Genomic DNA, 13545 nt, shown 5'->3' with positions numbered 1-13545 from the left:
ACCCCGTCTCTACTAAAATACAAAAAAAAAATTAGCCCGGCGAGGTGGCGGGCGCCTGTACTCCCAGCTACTCGGGAGGCTGAGGCAGGAGAATGGCGTGAACTCGGGAGGCGGGGCTTGCAGGGAGCTGAGATCCGGCCACTGCACTCCAGCCTGGGCAACAGAGCCAGACTCCGTCTCAAAAAAAAAAAAAAAAAAAAAAAAAAAGAAATCCCCAATTTTCAGGAAGACGTGTATTTTCCCCAAGACAGGTTAGCTGCTGTTTTCTCCTGTTGTTAACTAGTGCATTTGTGACTCTCTCGACATGTAGTGAGAGCCGGTTGATGTGTACTATACTTCATGAGATCTTATTTTCTAGAAATCCATAAGCAGATGCTCCTGCTGCTCCTGCTGCTGCTGCTGCTCTTGTTGCTGTTGTTGCTGTTGTTGTTTTCAAAGCATACCCCGGCCACCGTTTATGGGATCAAAAGCATTATAAAATATGTGTAATTATTTCTTGAGCACGCCCTTCCTCCTCCTCTCTCCGTCTCTCTGTCTGTGTCTGTGTCTCTCTTTCTCTGTCTGTCTTCTCCCTCTCTCTCTCTGTGTGCCTCTCTCTCTCTCTCTCCCCCCCCATCTGTTTGCTTCTCTCTCTCTCTGTCTGTTTCTCACTATCTCTCTCTGCCCATCTCTGTCTGTCTCTCTCTCTCTCTCTCTCTCTCTCTGCCTATTTCTCTCTGTGTGTCTGTCTTCTGTCTTACTCTCTTTCTCTTCCTGTCTGTCTGTCTGTCTGTCTCTCTCTGTCTCTCTCTCCCGTCTGTCTGTTTCTCTCTCTCTCTCTCTCTCTCTCTCTCTCTCTCTCTCTCTCTTTCTGTGTGTTTCTCTCTGTCTCTCTCTGTCCCTCTCTGTCTTTGTCTGTCTGTCTCTCTGTCTGTCTCTGTCTGCCTTCTCTCTCTCTCTCTCTCTCTGCCTGTCTGTTTCTCTCTCTCTCTCTCTCTCTCTCTCTCTCTCTCTCTCTCTCTGCCTGTCTGTTTCTCTCTCTCTCTCTCTCTCTCTCTCTCTGCCTGTCTGTTTGTCTCTCTCTCTCTCTCTCTCTCTCTCTCTCTCTCTGCCTGTCTGTCTCTCTCTCTCTCTCTCTCTCTCTCTCTCTCTCTCTCTCTCTGTCTCTCTGTCGCTCGCTCTCTCCGTGTCGGTCTTCTGCCTTAGTCTCTTTCTCTTCCTGTCTGTCTGTCTGTCTCTCTCTCTCTCTCTCTTTCTCTGTCTTTCTCTCCCCCTGTCTGTCTGTTTCTCTCTGTCTCTCTCTCTCCCCCCCTCTTTCTATGCGTTTCTCTCCGTCTCTCTCTGTCCATCTCTGTCTCTCTCTCTCTCTCTCTCTCTCTCTCTCTCTCTCTCTCTCTGCGCCTGTCTCTCTCCCTGTGTCTGTCTTCTGTCTTACTCTATTTCTCTGCCTGTCTTTCAGTCTGTGGCTTTGTCTCTCTCTCCCTGTCTGTGTCTCTCTGTCTCTCTCTGCCTGTGTTTCTCTCACTGTGTCTGTCTTCTGTCTGATTCTCTTTCTCTGCCTGTCGCTCCCTCTTTCTGTCTGTTTCTCTGTCTCAGTGCGTCTCTGTCCCTTTCTCTCTCTCTCTCTCTCTCTCTCTCTCTCTCTCTCTCTCTCTCTCTCTCTCTCTCTTTCTCTGTCTGTCTTTTGTCTTACTTTGTTTCTCTGCCTGCCTGTGTGCCTGCCTGCCTGTCTGTCTGTCTCTCTCTCTGTCTGTCTCTCTCTCTCCCTTTTGGTCTGTTTCTCTCTGTCTCTCTCTCTGTCTCTCTCTCTCTCTGTCTCTCTCTGTGTGTATCTTTGTATCTCTGTCTGTCTCTCTCTCGCTCTCGCTATCTCCCACCTTCTCTTTCTTTGCCAAAAGAGCTCAAGTACCTCTAATGTAATCCAGTACCAAGGCCTCAATTCTTAACTTTAGACACCCCAGATTTGATCTTCCCACAGAATGCTGTACAGAAGTGGTGAGTTGATTTCTGGACTTGGATACCTCAGAGATACTACATAATAATAAAGATACCACCCTAAAATCTGGGGTTGCTTCTCCCTCGAGTGTCTCAAAAAAATCATACCTCTGTTCACCTAGGATGCTGGGAGGGTTTTCTCAATGTGCCTCTGCCCGTGTCCTAAAGGACCTGGGACCAAGCCCTGTCCGTTCTGTCTCAAATCTGTATCTGCAAGCACTTCTCAAATCTGTATCTGAAAGCACTTCAAAGAACCACTGGCTCTGTGAAAATATCCCAGAAGTGGCTTCGGCCTCTTGGCTAGGAGGCCTAAGCCTGCTGAGACCTTGCCTGCCCAGGATTCTGTGTGAACAAAAGTGCCTCTGCTGAGAGCTGGGATCCTCGGGACCATGCTTGCTAGCGCTGGATGAGTCTCCGGAAGGATGCACGGGACTCCGCAAAGCTGACCTCTCCCAACGAGGTCAAAGGCATCCCTGTGCATTGGCCCGAGGCCTCCAACGTACATCACCCGTCACCATCACCATCACCATCACCATCACCATCACCATCACCGTCAGCATCCTGGCGAGCCTGCCCGAGGCCCCAACTACCGGGAGACACTTGGGAGCCCGGCCTTCCTCGGTTAAAGTCCAAAGGGACGGCGACTTCCATCCACCAGGTCTCCACTGAACTGCGAAGATGCGGAGCGTAGGGCAGAGAGGGGACGTGGAGGGGAGACGTCCTGACAGGCGATGAGTTCCCTAGGCTCTGGCGACCCCAACCACGACCCACGGTCCCGGGCACCCGTGGGACACCATCGCTTTTTCCCTTCCTCTGTCCACAGCCGCCCCCACCCCATCCCATCCCCCACCCCACGCACACGCGCTGGAGGTTACAAAACCACACGGCGTGAATAGAGCCTGACGGAGTGAGAGAGACCATTTCACGAGTCGGGGGGTGGGTCGGGGGGTGGGGGGGGGGTTCTGTAGAGAGCCCGATTCTCCCTCGTGGGTGGCTACAGGCTAGAAATGAATCTCGCTTCTTGGGCGGAGGGGCTTCCTTAGGCAGTCACGTTTCCGGGAGTATCTCTCAAACCCTCCCTTGAGGCCACAAAATAGATTCCACCCCACCCCTCGACGTTTCCCTGTTTTCCCGGGTGCTGGACGTATCCTGTCAAGAGACCCGAGGGTGACTCGTTGCGTTAAACACCTTGATTGGCTTTGTGAGTTTGTTTCTGAGATGCGGTCTCGCTCTGTCCCCCCGACTGGAGTGCAGTGGCATGATCTCAGCTCACTGCAACCTCTGCCTCCCGGGTCCCAGCGATTCTCCTGCCTTCAGCGGCACCATGCCCGGCTCCTCTTTTAATTTGTAGTAGACACGGGGTTTCGCCCTGTTTCACTGCCTTTCACTGTAGAGTCTCGATAAGAGCCACACCTCGTTCTGTGCCACAGAATGACTTCTTTATCATGCCGACTCTGGAAAGCCCGGCCCCTTGTGATCCATTTCAAACCGAGAGTCACCTCATGTTTGGAAAGCGGATCCGCTCCCAAGTTCGGTGGAGGGATGTGACATATGTAGGACGAGGGACTCTCTTTCTTCTGAGTCGGTCTGCACGGTGGGGCCTAGGGCTGGAGCTCTCTCTGTGCGGACCGCTGGCTCCCTCTGCCTGGGGTTCCATCGGCCCCACCCTAGAACGAGGGCCTTGGCAGACTCTGGCCCTTCCTGGCCCTTAAGTCGCTGTCAGAAACCCCATCTCGCGCTCGGATGTCCTGAATGACTGTGGCTTGCGCCTCTCTGGAAACATTTGAAATCTATCCTCTACGCGTGGCCACCTAAAACCACAGGAGCTTGGGACACACGGCCGCCATCCACCTCACTGGTTTTGGGAGAGAATGCTGAAAGTCTCTTGCCGACTCTCTCTCTCTTGACTTGAGTTCTTCACGGGCGTCTGGTTAAGACGCAGTGAGACCAGATGTGTGAACTCAGGCCGGGTGCTGGTGGCTCACGCCTGTAACCCCAACACTTTGGGAGGCCGAGGCCATCCATAGGATCCCTTAGAGGAATCCCCTAACCCCGGGGAAGTTGAGGCTGCAGTGAGCCATAATGGTGTCAGTGCACTCCAGCCTGGGCGAAAGACAGAGCGAGACCCTGTCACAGACAGACAGACAGACAGACAGACAGACAGACAGACAGACACGCAGGCAGGCAGGCAGGCAGGCAGGTAGACAGCAGCTGTATTATGTTCTTCTCAGGGTGGGAAGCAAAAATAACAGCAGACAGCACTTAACGTTTCTGTTGTTGTTCTTGTTTTGGACGGAGTTTTCACTCTTGTTGCCCACGCTGGAGTGCAATGGCCACCATCTCGAGGGATCCGCCTGCCCTCGGCCTCCCAAAGTGCGGGGATGACAGGCGTGAGCGTACCGCACCCGGCTCCCCCCCCCCCCCCCCATCCGCCCCCCAACCACCACCGCTTGTCTTCCGGACAGTTTTACGGCACAGTGTTTGGTTGGCCTGCTTACATTCATTCTACATAGAAATTTAGGATGTCAGCTTCTGGCCTCATGGACTCCGAGCTGAGGAGTCCCCTGGTCTGTCTATCACAGGACCGTACACGTAAGGAGTAGAAAAACCGCAACGTTCAAAATCAGTAATTTTGTGATACAGAAATACACGGATTCACCCAAAACACGGAAACTTTTACAAATTGTCTTTGTTAGTCCTGATGTCTGTGTCAGTGATTCTTTTAGGTTTGGACCTTGACCGAGAGAATTTCCAGTCGGTCTCTCGTCTCTCGTCTCTCGTCTCTCGTCTCTCGTCTCCGGACGGACAGAAGTTCCAGATGATCCGATGGGTGGGGGGGGTCTTAGGCTGTGTGCCCCCAGGGGCCCTGGTCGATTAGTTGTGGGGATCGCCTGGGAGGGCGCGGTGACCCACTGTGCTGTGGGGGCCTCCATCCTTCCGCCTCCCGCCTCCCCCTCCAGGCGATCCCAATTCATTCCAGGCTGACAGTCTCATTGGCAGACGTCGGGCATCACCTAGCGGCCACTGTTACTCTGAAAATGGAGGCCTCAACAGAGGAAGGAAGCTCAGGCCGCCTGCGCACAGCCTGGGGCAACTGTGTCTTCTCCACCGCCCCCGCCCCCACCTCCAAGCTCCCCCCTTCTTGGTTGCCTAGGAAATGGCCACTTTGACGACTGGGCCGGAGTGACCTTTGATCAGGCAGCATAAGTAAGTAAATCAATCAATCAATCAATACATAAATGTAAATACAATACAATTTATGTATTGTATTATGTACAATAAAGTAGTACGGGCGTGGTGGCTCACGCCTGTCCTCCCAGCACTTTGGGAGGCCGAGGCGGGCAGATCACCTGAGGTCGGCAGTTCGAGACCAGCCTGACCCACATGGAGAAACCCCGTCTCTACTGAAAATACCAAATTAGCGGGGCGCAGTGGCACATGCCTGTAATCCCAGCTACTCGGGAAGGGAAACTGAGGCAGGAGAATTGCTTGAACCTGGGAGGCGGAGATCGCAGTGAGGCGAGATGGCGCCATTGCGCTCCAGTCTGAGCAACAGGCGCGAAACTGCGTCTCAAAAAAAAAGCAAAAAACAAAAAAGCAAACCAAAACACAAACAAACTAACAAACACACAAAAAAACACCATTCTCTGTGAAACTGCTTTGTAGTGTGTGTATTCGTCTCACAGAGTTAAACCTTTCTTTTGAATCAGCAGGTTGGAAGGATTTTTTTGTAGAATCTGTCTATGTACATTTAGGAGACCCTTGTGTCGTATGGTGAAAAAATCTTATGTTTTCAGATAAAAACGAGAGAGAAGGTCTTCATGAAACAGCTTTCTGTTGTGTGGATTCCTCATACAGAGTTAAAACTGCCTTTGGATTCAGCAGTTTGGAAGCAGCATGGACATTTGGGAGCCCATTGGGGCCTATTGTGAGAAAGCGAACATCCCCACCCCAGAAATAATAAAGCAGCTCTCTATGATACTGCTTTGTGATGTGTGGATTCATGCCACAGAATTACAACAAATTTTTGATTTAGGAGGTTTGAAGCAGTCTTTCTGTAGAATCCGCGAATATGCCTTTGGGAGCCCATTGAGGCCTACTGTGAAAAACCGAATATCCCCAAATGAAAACTAGAAAGAAGCTGTCTCTGAAACTGCTTTGTGGTGTGTGGATTCATCTCACAGAGTGAAACCTTTCTTTTGATATACCAGGTTGGAAGCGCCCCTTTTGTAGAATCTACAAAAGGGCATTTGGGAGCTGTTTGAGGCCTAGGGTGAAAAACAGAAAATCGGTAGATAAAAACTAACAAGAAGCTATCTGCAAAACTGCTTTGCGATGTGTAGATTCCTCTGACAGAGTTACATCTTTCTGTTGATTCAGCAGATTGGAAGCATTTTGGGGGGGGTGTGTGTGTGTGTGTGTGTGTGTGTGTGTGTGTGTGTGTTTTGACAGAGTCTCACTCTGTCCCCCAGGCTGGAGTGCAGTGACACCATCTCGGCTCGCTGCAACCTCTGCCTCCCAGTTGAAGGGATTCTCCTGCCTCAGCCTCCCAAGTAGTTGGGGTTACAGGCACCCGCTACCAGGCCCGGCTAATTTTTTGTATTCTTGGTAGAGATGGGGTTTCATCGTTTTGGCCAGGCTGGTCTTGAACTCCTGACCTCAGGTGATCCACCCACCTCTGCCTCCCAAAATGCTGGGATGACAGGCGTGAGCCACTGCACGCGGCCGATTGGAAGCAGTTTTTTGGCAGAATCTTCAAAGGGACATTTGGGAGCCCTTTGTGGCTTATGGTGACACTGAACATCCCCAGATGAAAACGAGAAAAAATGCTACTGGTGAAACTGCTTCTTGACGTGTGGATTCACCTCGAACGGATACATCTGTTGAACCAGGAGGTTGGAAACACGCTTTCTGTAGAATCTGTGAAGGGACATTTGGAAACCCATTGAGGCCTACGTTGAAAAACAGAATATCCACAGATTGAAACAAGAAAGACGCTATCTGTCAAATTGATTCGTGATGCGCAGATTGATCTCTCAGCGATAAACCATTCTTTTGATTCATCATGTTAGAAACACTTTTTTTTGGCAGTCTCTCTGAACGGATTTTTGGGAGCCCCTTTAGGCCTATGGCGAATAACCAAATATTCCCAGATAAAAATGAGAAAGAATGTATTTGAGAAACTGCTTTGCGATGTGTGGACTCATCCTAAAGAGTTACACCTTTCTTTTGATTAGGCGGGTTGGAGACGCTCTCTTTGTAGAGATTCCAAAGGGACGTGTGGGAGCCCTTGAGGCCTATGGTGACAAACTGAATATCCCCAGACAAAGACCAGAGAGAATATTTCATTGAATCTGCTTCGTGATGTCTGGATTTATCTGCCAGCGCAGAACGTATTCTTTGTTTGTTTGTGTGTGTGTGTGTGAGTCAGCAGGTTGGAAATGCTCTTTTTGTTGAGTGTGTGGGAAGACATTTCCAAGCCCATTAATTCCGGTTGTCCAAACCAGATTGTCCCCCCGAGAAAAGCCATGAAGAAGCGAAACGATCTGTGAAACTGCTTTGCGTGACTGGATGCATCTCACAGAGTTAAACCTTTCTTTTGATTCACGTGTTGGAAACACGCTTTCTCTAGAATTTGCCAAGGCATATTTGGGAGCCCATGGAGGCCTATGTTGAAAAATCAAATATCCCCAGAGAAGCAGTAGAAAGAAGCTATCTGTGAATTGGCTTTGTGAGATGTGGATTCATCTCACAGAGTTAAACCCGTGTTTCGGTTCAGCAGGTTGGAAACACTTCTGTGGTAGAATCTGCAAAAGGATATTTGGGACTCCTTTGAGGCCAATGGTGGAAAAGCACATATTTCCTGATAACAGCTAGAAGGAAGCTACCTGAGAAACTGCTTTGTGTGTGGATTCCTCGCACAGAGGTACAACTGTATTTGGACTCAGCGGATTGGAAGCACTCTTTTAGTAGAATCTGTGAAAATAATGTGGGCTGCAATTGAGGCCTAGGGTGAAAAACAGATTATCCCCAGATAAAAACTGAAGAGAGCCTATGTGTGAAACGGTTTTGTAATGTGGGGATTCCTCTCACAAAGTGAAAGCGTTCTTTTGATACGTCGGTTTGGAAATATTCTTCTTAAGGGAATCGGCGAAGGGACTTTGGGAGCCCCTTGAAACCTGTGGAGAAAAACCGACACTCCCCAGAGAAAAACCAGAAATAAACTATCATCGGGACTGATTAGTGATCTGTGGATACATGTTACAGAGTTAAACTTTTCTTTGGATTCAAAATGTTGGAAACACTGTGTTTGCAGAATCTCTGAAGAAAGGACATTGCAAAGACCATTGAGGCCCAAGGGGAGGTCTCTCACTCTCTCTCTCTCTCTCTCTCTCTCTCTCTCTCTCTCTCTCTCTCTGTTTCTCACTGTGTCTCTCTGTCCGTCTCAAAAAATAAGAAAGGATGGATACATGCATACATACATACATACATGCATGCATGCATGCATGCATGCATACATACAATTAAAAATTAGGAAGAAAATAAAATGAATAACTCGGCCCGGCGCGGTGGCTCAAGCCTGTCATCCCAGCGCTTTGGGACGCCGGGGGCGGTGGATCGCTGGATCACGAGGTGGTCAGATCAGCAGGGCCAGTATGGTGAAACCCCGTCCGTCTCCAGTCAAAAGACCAAAAATTAGCCGGGCATGGTCGTGCGCGTCTGTAATCTCAGCTACTCGGGAGGCCGAGCTGAGGCAGGAGAATCGCTTGAACCTGGGAGGCGGAGGTTGCAGTGAGCCGAGATCGCGCCGCTGTACACCAGCCTGGGCGAGAGAGCGAGGCAACCTCTCCAAAAAATACTACTACTACTAATAAATTAATACATAAACGAATAAAAATGAAAGTAAAATAAAAAATAAAACTAAAAAGGACAAGGAAAAGGAAATAATTAAAAAGTGAGTTTCCGGGAAGAGAGGGAAGAAAAAAAAAAGGAAAGAAAAAAGACAACAGTCCCACAGTGACATAAACATATGCCTCTCGCCTTTCGAGGCGTCAGTGATGCTACGAATGATGCGTAATGTTTTTTTTTAACTTCCTTTTATGTTATTCTCGTTTATTGTTTGACACGAGCCTCGGAGGCCCTCCCTCCCTCCGTCCCACTCCCTCGTTGCCCAGACAACTTCAGGAGACAGGCCCTGGCTGGGCCAGATTGTTCTTCTCTTTGAGCAGTTGTTTCCCTGTCTTTCTTCGTGTCTTTAACCCGTGTGGACTCTTCTGCTCGGATTTCACAGATGGCAGCTCCACTTCCGGCCTTGTTGTTTAGTGGGGGCTTTCCTGATTCTCCCCGCATGTAGTGAAAGCAGAGAGATTCGCCTCTCCCACTCCCCCCCTCTCTTTCTTTGTTGCTTTCTTGCTTTTTCTTTCTGTCTCTTTCTATCTTTCTGTCATGCTTTCTTGCTGTCTTGTTTTCTTGCTTTCTTGCTTTGCCTTTCTTCCTGTCTGTCTTTCCTCTGTCTTCTTTTTTTCTTTCTTCTCTCGTCTTTCTTTCTCGCTGTTTTTCTCCCTCTCTCTCTCTTTCTTCTTTCTTTCTTTCTTTCTTTCTCTCTTTCTTTCCTTCTTTCTCTCTTTCTCTTTTTCTCTTTCTTTCTCTCTCTCTTTCTTTGTCTGTCTTCCTTCCTTCCTTCCTTCCTTCCTTCCTTCCTTCCTTCCTTCCTTCCTTCCTTCCTTTCTTTCTTCCTTTCTTCCTTTCTTTCCTTCATTTTCTCTCTCTCTCTCTCCCAGCCTCTGAAAGTGCTGGGATCACAGGCGTCAGCCACCGTGCCTGGCCTATTTGCTCATGTTATTTTATTTTTTATGTATTTATTTTCATCTATTCATTCATGTGTATAAATACAAATATTTTCTTTCTTTCTTTCTTTCTTTATGTATGTATGTATGTATGTATGTATGTATGTATTTATTTATTTATTTATTCATTTTTTTTTTTTTTTTTTTTTTTTTTTTTGAGACGGAGTCTCGCTCTGTCGCTCAGGCTGAAGTGCAGTGGCCGGATCTCAACTCACTGCAAGCTCCGCCTCCCGGCTTCACGCCATTCTCCTGCCTCAGCCTCCCAAGTAGCTGGGACTACAGGCACCCGCCACCTCGCCCGGCTAGTTTGTTTTTTGGATTTTTCAGTAGAGACGGGGTTTCACCATGTTAGCCGGGATGGTCTCGATCAAGACAAATATTTTCATCTGTTTTGATGTATTTTTATATCTCATATTTAGCTAAAAATGCAAATATTTATGCTGTTATTTGTCTTTTCTTTCTTTCTCTCCTTTGTGTTTTTCTTCCCTTCTTTCTTTCTCTGTCTCCCTCTCTATGTTTTCCTCCCTCCCTCCCTCCCTCCCTCCCTGCCTCCCTCCCTTTCTCTCTTGTTCGTTTCTCTTCCGTGCTTTCTTTATTTCTTTTATTCCGTTTCTGTCCTTCTTTTCTGTTTCCTCTGTTTCTTTTTCCCTTCTTTCCTCATTCTTTCTCTCTGTTTCAGGTTTCTTTCCTTTCCATCTCTCCTGTAAAAATGTAACCTTTGAAAAGTGACGTTTCATCATCTTCATTTTCCACGTGGTCTCCCTTTTCTCTCCCTTTTCCTTCCTCCCTCTCTCCCTGCTCCCTTCCCTCCCTCCCTTCCTTTCACCATCTGTCTCTTCTCTCCATTCCCTCCCTCCCTCCCTGCCTCCCTCCCTCCCTCCCTCCGTCTCTGTCTGGATTCAGGAAGAGCCTACGGCAATCTGTGTCTCCCTGTGTCCTCAACGGCCCGCGACCGAGTCCTTGCTTGCTGTTTCTCCCTCCGAGATGCCTCTCCGAACATCCACACGCCGTGGGTTGTCTTCTGACTCTGTCGCGGTCGATGCAGAGACAGGCTTTGGGGACCGTTTCTGTGGGGTTGGGGTAGAGGGGCTGCGTTTTCGGCCTCGGGATAGCGTTTCTCGACTCACGGTTTCGGTTTCGCGGTCGGCGGGCCGGCCTGCCATCCGGATCTGTCTTGGTGACGTTCGCGACGGTTGTCGGACTCCATCTGGCGGCCGCTTTTATATCGTTCCCTTGGCTTCCGGAGCTGCGGTGGCAGCTGCCGAGGGAGGGGACCGTCCCCGCTGTGAGCTAGGCAGAGCTCCGGAAACACCGCGGTCGTCAGCCGGGCTGTCCCGGTCGCGCCAGAGCTCTGGCGCGTCGCTTGTGAGTCAGAGCTCGGGCGTGCAGGCTTATGTGGGGAGAGGTTGTCGCTGCGCTTTCGGGCCTGAGCCGGGTGTGGGGCTGCCGGGGTTGGTCGACCAGCACGCCGCAGCTCAGCTCCCGAGGCCTGACCCGCGACCCGCGGGGACCCACCGGGCTTGGGGCGGGAGGCTGGGGACACCCTTCCCGGCCCGGTCGCGGGCCCGCGCGCATCCTGGCCGTCTGAGGCAGCGGCCGAATTTTTTTTTCCCCAAGTCCCCGTGGGGAGCCGGGGACCGTCCTGCCTCGTCCCCCGGGTGCCGGGGAGCGGTCCCCGGGCCCGGCCGCCGTCCCTCTGCCGTGACCTTTTGTTTTCAAGTCCCCGTGGGGAGTCGGAGAGCGCTCCCTGAGCGCGCGTGCGGCCCGAGGGGTCACACTTGGCCGGCCTTCGGTCCCTCGTGTGTCCCGGTCGTACGAGAGGACGGCCGAAAACGCTTCCGAGTCTCGCTCTGGAGACACGGGCCGGCCCCTGCGTGGCACGGGTGGCCGGGAGGACGTCCCTGGCCCGGCGCTGCTCCGGCGTGTGTCCTGGGGTCGACCAGAGGGCCCTGGGTGCTCCGTGTCTGGCTGCGATGGTGGCGATTTTGGGGACAGATGTCCGTGTCGCGGGTTCCCTGGGCCGGCGGCGTGGTCGGTGGCTCGACCTCCTGTCCCCTGGGGAGGTATATCTTTCACTCCGAGCCGGCATTTTGGGCCACCGGGTTATTGCTGACACGCTGTCCTCTGGCGACTTGTCGCTGGAGAGGTCGGGCCTCTGGATGCGTGGTGGGCCTCTGGGCCTCCCGGTGACCCGGCTAGCCGGCCCTGCTCGTGCTGGAGCCGCCTGCTGGGGCCCGTGTGTGCCTGGTCTCTCGTGCGTCTGAGCGTCCCGACTCCCGGTGCCGCCTTGGGTCCGGGTCTCTGACCCACCCGGGGGCGGCGGGGAAGGCGGCGCGGGCTTACCCTGCCGCTGCGCGCTCCCTGCTGTGGGCACCTGGGGCGGCCGTGACAACCCCACTCCCGCTGGCTCCGTGCCGTGCGTGTCAGGCGTTCCTCGTCTCTGCCGGGTTGTCTGCCGCCCCTTCCCCGGAGCTGGGGGTGGTCAGGCTGATCTGCTCGCTGGCCTCCGGGGAGGCTGTGGCTGACTGACCGACCGACCCCGCTCCGGGGTTGCTTTCCCTGATTGATGTGGTGATGTCGTGCTCTCCCGGGCCGGGACCGAGCCGCGGCGGGCGAGGGGCGGCCATTCATGGTGAATGGGACCCGTTCTTCTCGTCCCGCCCGCGGGGGCCCCCTGTCTCTCGTCCCCGCCTGTGAGCGGTGCGTTGGGAGGCACTGGGGTGCGGAACCCGGCCTGACCTTGCTGTCCCGCCCCCGCCGTCTGCCTCGTGGCGTTCGGCGGGGGTCGGCGGGGTCCTCTGACGCAGCAGGCACCCCTCGCTTTCGCCTCTTGTGGTTGTCGCCTCGCGGGCCGCCCCCCTCCGCGGCGGTGGGGGTGCTGTCCCGCCGGCCCGTCGTGCTGCCCTCTCGGGCGTTGCACGAGCGCTGGCTCTGCCTGGGTCTTTTGCGGTGCTCCTGGAGCGCTCCGGGTTGTCCCTCAGGTGCCCGAGGCCGAGCGGTGGTGTGTCGCTCCCACCCCCAGCGCCCCCTCCTCCGGTCGCCGCCACGGTGCTGGCGCGTTGGGTCCTGAGGGAGTTCGTTGGGTGTGGGCCGAGGCGGTCGAGTGAGACGCGCCCCTCCCCCACGCGGGGAAGGGCGCCGCCTGGTCCGGCGAGCGCACGTCCCGTGCCTCCCCTCTGGCGGGTGAGCGCGGGCCGTGTGAGCGGTCGCGGTGGGCTCGGGCCGGCCACGCGTGCGCCGGCCGGCCGCCGAGGGGCTGCCGTTCTGCCTCCGACCGGTCGTGCGTGGGTTCACTGGAGGTGCTTTACCTCGCAGAAAGGAGGTGGGTGGACGGCGGGGGGGGCCTTTGGGGGCTGTGCGCACGCGCGCCAGCCGGGCCCCTGCCCTGACCGTGAACGCTCAAGGTTGCCGCGGGTTTCTTCTCCTCGCGCCACACGCCCCCTCCCTTCCCCAGGTGTCCCCGAGCGCCTCTGTGGGCCCGACGAGGGGCGACTGGCGGGTGGGGAGTGTGACCCACCCTCGGTGAGAAAGCCTTCTCTAGCGATCCGAGAGGCGTGCCTTGGGGTACCGGATCCCCCGGCCTGCCGCCTCTCTCTGCGTTGTGGTAGCGCTGCCGTAGCGACTCGCTTGCAGAGAGCCCTCCCCCGCTGCTCCCCCCTCGACGGGATGAGGCTGGGGAAACGGTGAGGGTTCCGCCGGACCCCGCGGTGGGGGCCGAGCGTGC

General features: G+C 53.4%; 1 long non-coding RNA gene across 1 annotated transcript; it reads left to right on the top strand.

Annotated features, from left to right (window-relative positions):
• The first annotated feature begins 4903 nt into the window (after positions 1 to 4903).
• LOC140711080 (uncharacterized) lies at positions 4904 to 5955 on the top strand. Its single transcript, XR_012092220.1, has 2 exons — positions 4904 to 5181; positions 5772 to 5955. It is a non-coding gene; the product is annotated as an uncharacterized lncRNA (long non-coding RNA).
• The last annotated feature ends 7590 nt before the right edge of the window (positions 5956 to 13545 follow it).

The sequence above is a fragment of the Chlorocebus sabaeus genome, unplaced genomic scaffold, assembly GCF_047675955.1.
Source record: "Chlorocebus sabaeus isolate Y175 unplaced genomic scaffold, mChlSab1.0.hap1 unalloc_scaffold_1482, whole genome shotgun sequence".
Lineage (NCBI taxonomy): Eukaryota > Metazoa > Chordata > Mammalia > Primates > Cercopithecidae > Chlorocebus > Chlorocebus sabaeus.
The sequence above is the reverse complement of the archived record's forward strand: the minus strand, read 5'-3'. Positions and strand labels throughout refer to the sequence as shown.